Source organism: Sarcophilus harrisii, chromosome 3 (assembly GCF_902635505.1).
Source record: "Sarcophilus harrisii chromosome 3, mSarHar1.11, whole genome shotgun sequence".
In the NCBI taxonomy this organism is placed as follows: domain Eukaryota; kingdom Metazoa; phylum Chordata; class Mammalia; order Dasyuromorphia; family Dasyuridae; genus Sarcophilus; species Sarcophilus harrisii.
Genome location: NC_045428.1, coordinates 362,862,701 through 362,868,762, shown reverse-complemented (window position 1 = coordinate 362,868,762; position 6,062 = coordinate 362,862,701). Strand labels below are relative to the sequence as shown.

Sequence of the window (6,062 nt, the reverse complement as noted above, 5' to 3'; positions counted from 1 at the left end):
CAGCTCTTTACTGAGCCTATCAGAATGTAAATAAGAGGGGAGAAAATTCGCCATTTTTTCTCTTATTAGGTATAACTTTAAAAACAAAAAATCTCTCTGTCTCTCTCTCTCTGTCTGTCTCTCTCTGTGTCTCTGTCTCTCCTCCCCCCCACACACACAAACATACCCTCCTACAAACCAAAGAATTTTCTTGACTCTGCTGATTTGCCTCATTAATATTGCTTTGCGTGCAGGGTAGGCTATAGACTGGTCGACTGGTTCTGCTACTTATATTAACAAGAAAATAATGTGGTTTACACTCACAGTATACTTAGTTTTGTATGTTTTGAGACTTGGGGCTGACTGAAGGGAGGGAAAAGCTTTAGGGGGAGGCTGGGGAAACCTAGAGAGAAAAAGCTGCTTTATCTCTACCTCTCTCTGAGCAAGGCTGAAGCTGTCCTTTTCTGGACAGGGATAGAATGGCGAAATCTGCTGCTGGACTAACGGCTTTGATATTTCATTTGCAGACGTATCAGACCCCCAAACAAGAGAAGATTCTGGGGCCTGTTGCCACAAACCCGTAGATCCGAACTTGTGGTGATATTCCACACAAGCTTGTGTCTATAGGTATGTGTCTGTCAGGCAATCTCACAAACCAGGGGCCTGTTCTGTATATGGCACTTCGTAGCCATTGACATGTTTTCTGTCTATCTCTGCCCCCTACTCCCAAAACTAGACAAGAGGAGGCTGTTTTGTTCTGAGATGGTCATTATTCCTTTGTGATTATTATCTTCATATTCCTGCCCCATAGACCTTCGGGCTAAGGCTGTGGGCATCTGAGTTTTCAGGTAACCCCAAATTTGGTGGGGTTTGGACATGCAGCTATTGATAGGCAAGGACCAGATGGGCAAACCTGGTTTTGTTTTGCTTTCCTAAAGACTGATTAATTGCCGTTAGCAAAGTTGTGGTTTTCTCTGGAAAGTGACAGAGACTTGTTTATGAGAACAGTATTCTAGTAGTTTTTGGCGGCACTGTCTGGCAAGTCTTGCTTTGCCCTATTGTTCCCCAAGTGCAGTTGGAGGCCAGCAGAGAGAGACAAATATGCTGAGCTCTGAGAATATTTGGAAAAATCGTCATAAGTAGAATTATTGGGGGAGCGAGTCTACCTTTTGCTCTTGCCATTTTAGCAAATCACAAACTTATGTGCAAAGCAGTATTTATATAAAAAGAAGGGAAGTAGGGTGGAGGCGTGTGTGGGGAACAACAAAAACTACCTGCTTAGATCTAATTTTGTGTTTAGCTAGACCAATTTTATTTAATCTCTTTATGTTAAAAAAAAAAAGAATGAATGTGATTCTCTCCCACCCCTACCCCTCATCTCCCCACCCCAATCACTCCTTCTTGCCTCTTAAATGTCACCATTGTGCCAGGATTGGAAAGAGCAGATGATTATAGATCAAAGCAAACATAGCTAAACAAGGGTACTTCCAACTTCAGGGCCTGAGCCGTCCGTAAATAACACCCAGGGTGAAGAGTGGATCAGATTGGATGCCTTAAACCCTTACCACTCAAGGCTCATGAATTGCTGTAATATTTTCAAAAATCTATTGTCTCCTCCAACATAACAATTATAGATAAAATCAGCTGGAAAAAAGAAAGAAAGTTTGAAATTCAGATAGATATATTTTATTTAGTCAGTGTAGCCTCCTCTCAACAACTACACAAGCCAGGTTTGACTCTCCCTAAGTTTTGCGAAATATGAAAACGAAACACCCTGCTAGTTGAGCTTTGTATGGCTCTATCACAGACACTGAATGCAAGATGGCAGGTAGGCTTCTGCAAAAGGTAGGCCCAGGGGACATTCTTGTTATGCATTTCTTTGGAGCTCATTCCACAAAGCTTCAAGAAGTCTTGGCTTGTGTATCTCAAGTATTTCTAGGCTTGCCAAGACATTGTTGCTACATTCAGGATGTACGTAACACTACATCTAGGAAAGGAAGATTTCTTTCCTAGGGGTGTGTCAAGTATATTGTTTGGCCTCTTGTTTCCATCTACCAGGCAAGAAAACAACCTACCAGGTTGATTTCACAAGCATTTTTGAAGGGGTTGCCCCTGAACAGGTGAATAACCAATAATTTAAAAGCAACACCCCCCTGCCCTGCAAAACACTTTATTTTGTAAGGGATACTCTGGCTCTCACCTCACAGACTTGCTACTCTGTGTACCAAAACCCCAAAATAACCAACCAATCACTACCACCACCACCACCACCAAAACAGAATATTAAGCATAGGATAGCTAAAAAAAAGCTTTGAAACCACTATGGCTATGAGCTTTTTGCCATGTTTCAGGTACTACACAGGCCTATTGTATGGCAGACAGTGATTTCTTACAGTTTGTTTCTTTTAAGTGGGGTTAAACCTGTTCACTCAGATACAAGTAGAGAGTACGGCACCCTTTCAAAACTGCTAGAAGACATACAAAATCTTGTACATCTAATTATATGCATAATTTTATTTTATTTTATAAAAATCTCACCCAGAGAATATTCTCATAAAAAATCCATGTGCAACGAAATGAAAAAAATTCCCTCTTCATTCCACCTTCCCATATCTCTTATTCCTCTGCCCATGAATGAAAGGTTTTCTGAGTATTACATGGATCCTTTCCACAGAAGACAAAATCTCCTATAAGGGAAGATGCTATCCCTCTTTTTTCCTTTTGTGGGGCAAGTGAAAAATGAGCAGAAAGCATTTTATCAAAATGGCTAATTCAGCCCTGTCAAACATATTTATTAAAGCCCTGTACAGGGTTCAGGTAAGATTCGGCTTTTAACATGCCTCTCACTCTGCTATAAATATTCTAATTACAGAAAACACATTCATAAATGCAACTGGCTTTTGAACTTCAGTTTTGGATCATTTTACTTTTGTAATGCTGAAAAACTTAAAATAATTTCACTAGAATGCAGAAATTAATATGTATATGGTTAGGATCAATATTATTTTAAATTTATCTAATGCTTTGTTGTTATCACTTTATATTTCAAAGTGTTTACTAATCATTCTTTCATACTTGTTAGATTCTGCAAAAATGCCCTAGTCTTCCAGTTGTTGTTTTGTTTTGTGTTATTGTTTTTGAAATTTTCACTAACAGCGATGCATTTTAAAACAGAATTTACGCAAATCTTTCATGGATTCCATATGTGTGGAATTGACAGTGAGATCAATGAAAACTGAGTCTGATTTAAACAAGGCTTTTCTAATAATGTGGTTGATGAAATGGGATGTGGAATAAAATGTTCCCTTCCCCGTCCTGCTTTTTTGCTGTATACAACAAACCTAGAAAGTACCCCAAATAATTTAGTCTAGCTATGCATCTGTAATCATGAACATAAAACATCCCTCACTTTGTAGCCAGTATTAATCATGTCCAAGAAATAATATTTGTTAGCCTCCCTCAATAGCTTACTATTCAGATTATACCATTAGGAAGTTCTTGCTTCTCTCTAACCTAAATTCCTATTACAATAATTTGATCTGACTTCCTTCTGATTAGGAGTGGTAGTTGATAGGTAATTTAAAATCCTACTTTACAACAGACTAATTCAAAATCCATTTCCATGTGTCATCGAACTCCTTTGCAGTAGGCGTTAGAAATATACCAACATCTCAATACATTGCACTTACACCTCCTTCTTATAAATACCACTTGCTTTTTTCCTCAATATTTTCAATAAGAATTTTTATGACATCATTCCATATCATAATTGCATGTTGTTGTTGTTACATGACTACAAATATTTACACTAATTACATAATGAGCTATAATTGCACTAATTGGGTAAATACATGATAATGGGCTAAAATCAGGATAAATAAACAAGGAAATTCACACAACTGAAAGAGCAGGGCATTAAAAGCCATTAGCATTCTAAGATCTACAACCCCCTCCCCATCCTCTTATCCCCAAGATAAGAATATCCACAGAAAATTGATTCCTCAGTTTCCAGATATTTTAAAAACATCTTTGGGTTAAGCTTAGTGTAATGTATCACTATTCCAAGGCTATTCTTAAATTAGTATTCACTTCTTTGTTAACTTTCCATTCCCCCTCTACAATCATCATTACAGGGTTTGGAGAGTGGGAAGGAGGGGAATATTCTAATTGTGTCTGCAAAGTTAGACAGAATCCTGATGCAAAGAATATGGAGGGGGATTTTAAAAATCCAGAAAAAAAAACCCTTTAAAAATTAACCTTTTTATTTTCTCTTTATACCTTAAGTAACACAACCACACACACACACACACACACACACACACACACACATCATGAACACACATATCCTCACATATCCCATTAATCAATTTCTTTATGTTTGAGTTAGATTCTTTATTACACTACTCCCCTTTCACTGACAATTTGAAATGACTCCAACAGTTTAGGAGGCTATAGAGGATATTCAAAGTTCAAAATCCACTTCTAAATCATAGGACCAAAAACTGAAAAAGACCTTATAAGTAATCTGGCCCAACGATCCTTCCCATTTAAAGCCATGGATACCGACACCCAGAAAGGTGAGATGGCATCCCTGAAATCACACTGAAGCTGAATCAAGGCACAATGAACTTGAGATTGGCCAATATTTGTACACCTGTACAGCATTACCTTCCAGGCCATGGCACTTCTGCCTTATCTTTGACTGCAGAGTTGAGAGAATTACTTTGAAAGATTTTCTATAGTCTCTACATATCAATGAGAAGTTGGCTGAAAAAGCTAATAGAAACCTCTCACTACCCCTGAAAATAGCATGAAATGATCAAAGCTAGTAGATTAGAATTTTCTGGTAGAGATGATATACCCACACAATAGGAAGTGTATGGTCTTCACTACCATCATTGTATTACTATATGTAATTGGTCCTGTATTTTCCAATGCTATCTACTCCAGCTACTTGTAAGCTACTGCATGTCCTCTCACATTTCTGGGACAGACCTGAGGAAGGTCTACTTGTAATTACTCTGAGGACCATAGATAAACTTGGAGAGATTCATCATCAGAAGGCTGTCCATCAGATGAGGAATTTTTCTCATCCCCTCATGAAAATCATTTACTAAGGGTTGAGAGTTATACCAAGGGACAGATGGTAAGGTGATATATCAATGAAATGCCAGATTCTTGAAGTTTTTAAGTGTAAGTTCGATAGTGTTCGCCGTGATTTGTTGTGTCTTTTAAGTCCTTTCTCTTGGAATGCTGTTAATGAGGTATTTATTTTGTATTTGCTCATTGAATTCTAGCTGCCTCAGTTTTTCCATATGATTATCATCTTTTAAGGAAACAGCTTCCTGAATAAAACTGTTTTTTTCCCTAGTCTTTTCTGATTAAATGTCCAAGCTTACATTTTGTTAGTTTCCCATATGTCTTTAACATGCATCCCAAAACTTTAGAATCATTTGAGCTGCTGTCACAGTTTCATATACCAATAGTTTTCAGTCTTGATTTCAAGGGGACCAAGCCCAAGAATTTTCTCTTTTTCTCTGTGCAAAATAAATGATCAAGGGTCAAGTTTCTTGTTTCACTTTCTCTATTGTCAGGCCCTTGGTTTTGATGTGTTGCCTCTCACAAATGGTCCACTAGGTGACAGCATGAAGAACCCTGGTAGAATGACTTGTATTTTATTGCCTGAGAAATGGCGGCTCTCCAGCCATTGTGATTGCACGCACCCAGGTTGAGGTAGTAGGTTGTATAGTTTAGAATTACATCAAGGGAGATAACTGTACAGCCTCCTAGCTTTCCTTGGGTCTTGCACAAAACACCATGGTGAGAATGATCATGATTTTTCCAGGCCTTTCCCCCTAGGAAAGCCCATTCAAGGTAAGATCTGCTATAGTTTTTTTTTTTTTTTGCTATGTTAGAATTCAAGTTATTTATTGATTTTTGCCCCCATGCCATATCTTCATGTTATGTGGATTTGTTTTTTTTTTTTAATTTTGTTTTGTTTTGCTTTATTTTTTAACCAAAAGAAGAGTGAGACCAATTCATAATTCTCCAAGATCTAATATCTAGAAATTAGTAACATTGAA

General features: G+C 37.7%; 2 non-coding genes across 2 annotated transcripts; both read left to right on the top strand.

Annotated features, from left to right (window-relative positions):
• Positions 1-524: 524 nt before the first annotated feature.
• MIR100 (microRNA mir-100) lies at positions 525-674 on the top strand. Its single transcript, NR_105707.1, has one exon. It is a non-coding gene; the product is annotated as a microRNA mir-100 (primary transcript).
• Positions 675-5,678: 5,004 nt separating this feature from the next.
• MIRLET7A (microRNA let-7a) lies at positions 5,679-5,828 on the top strand. The gene has a single exon (NR_105708.1). It is a non-coding gene; the product is annotated as a microRNA let-7a (primary transcript).
• Positions 5,829-6,062: the final 234 nt, after the last annotated feature.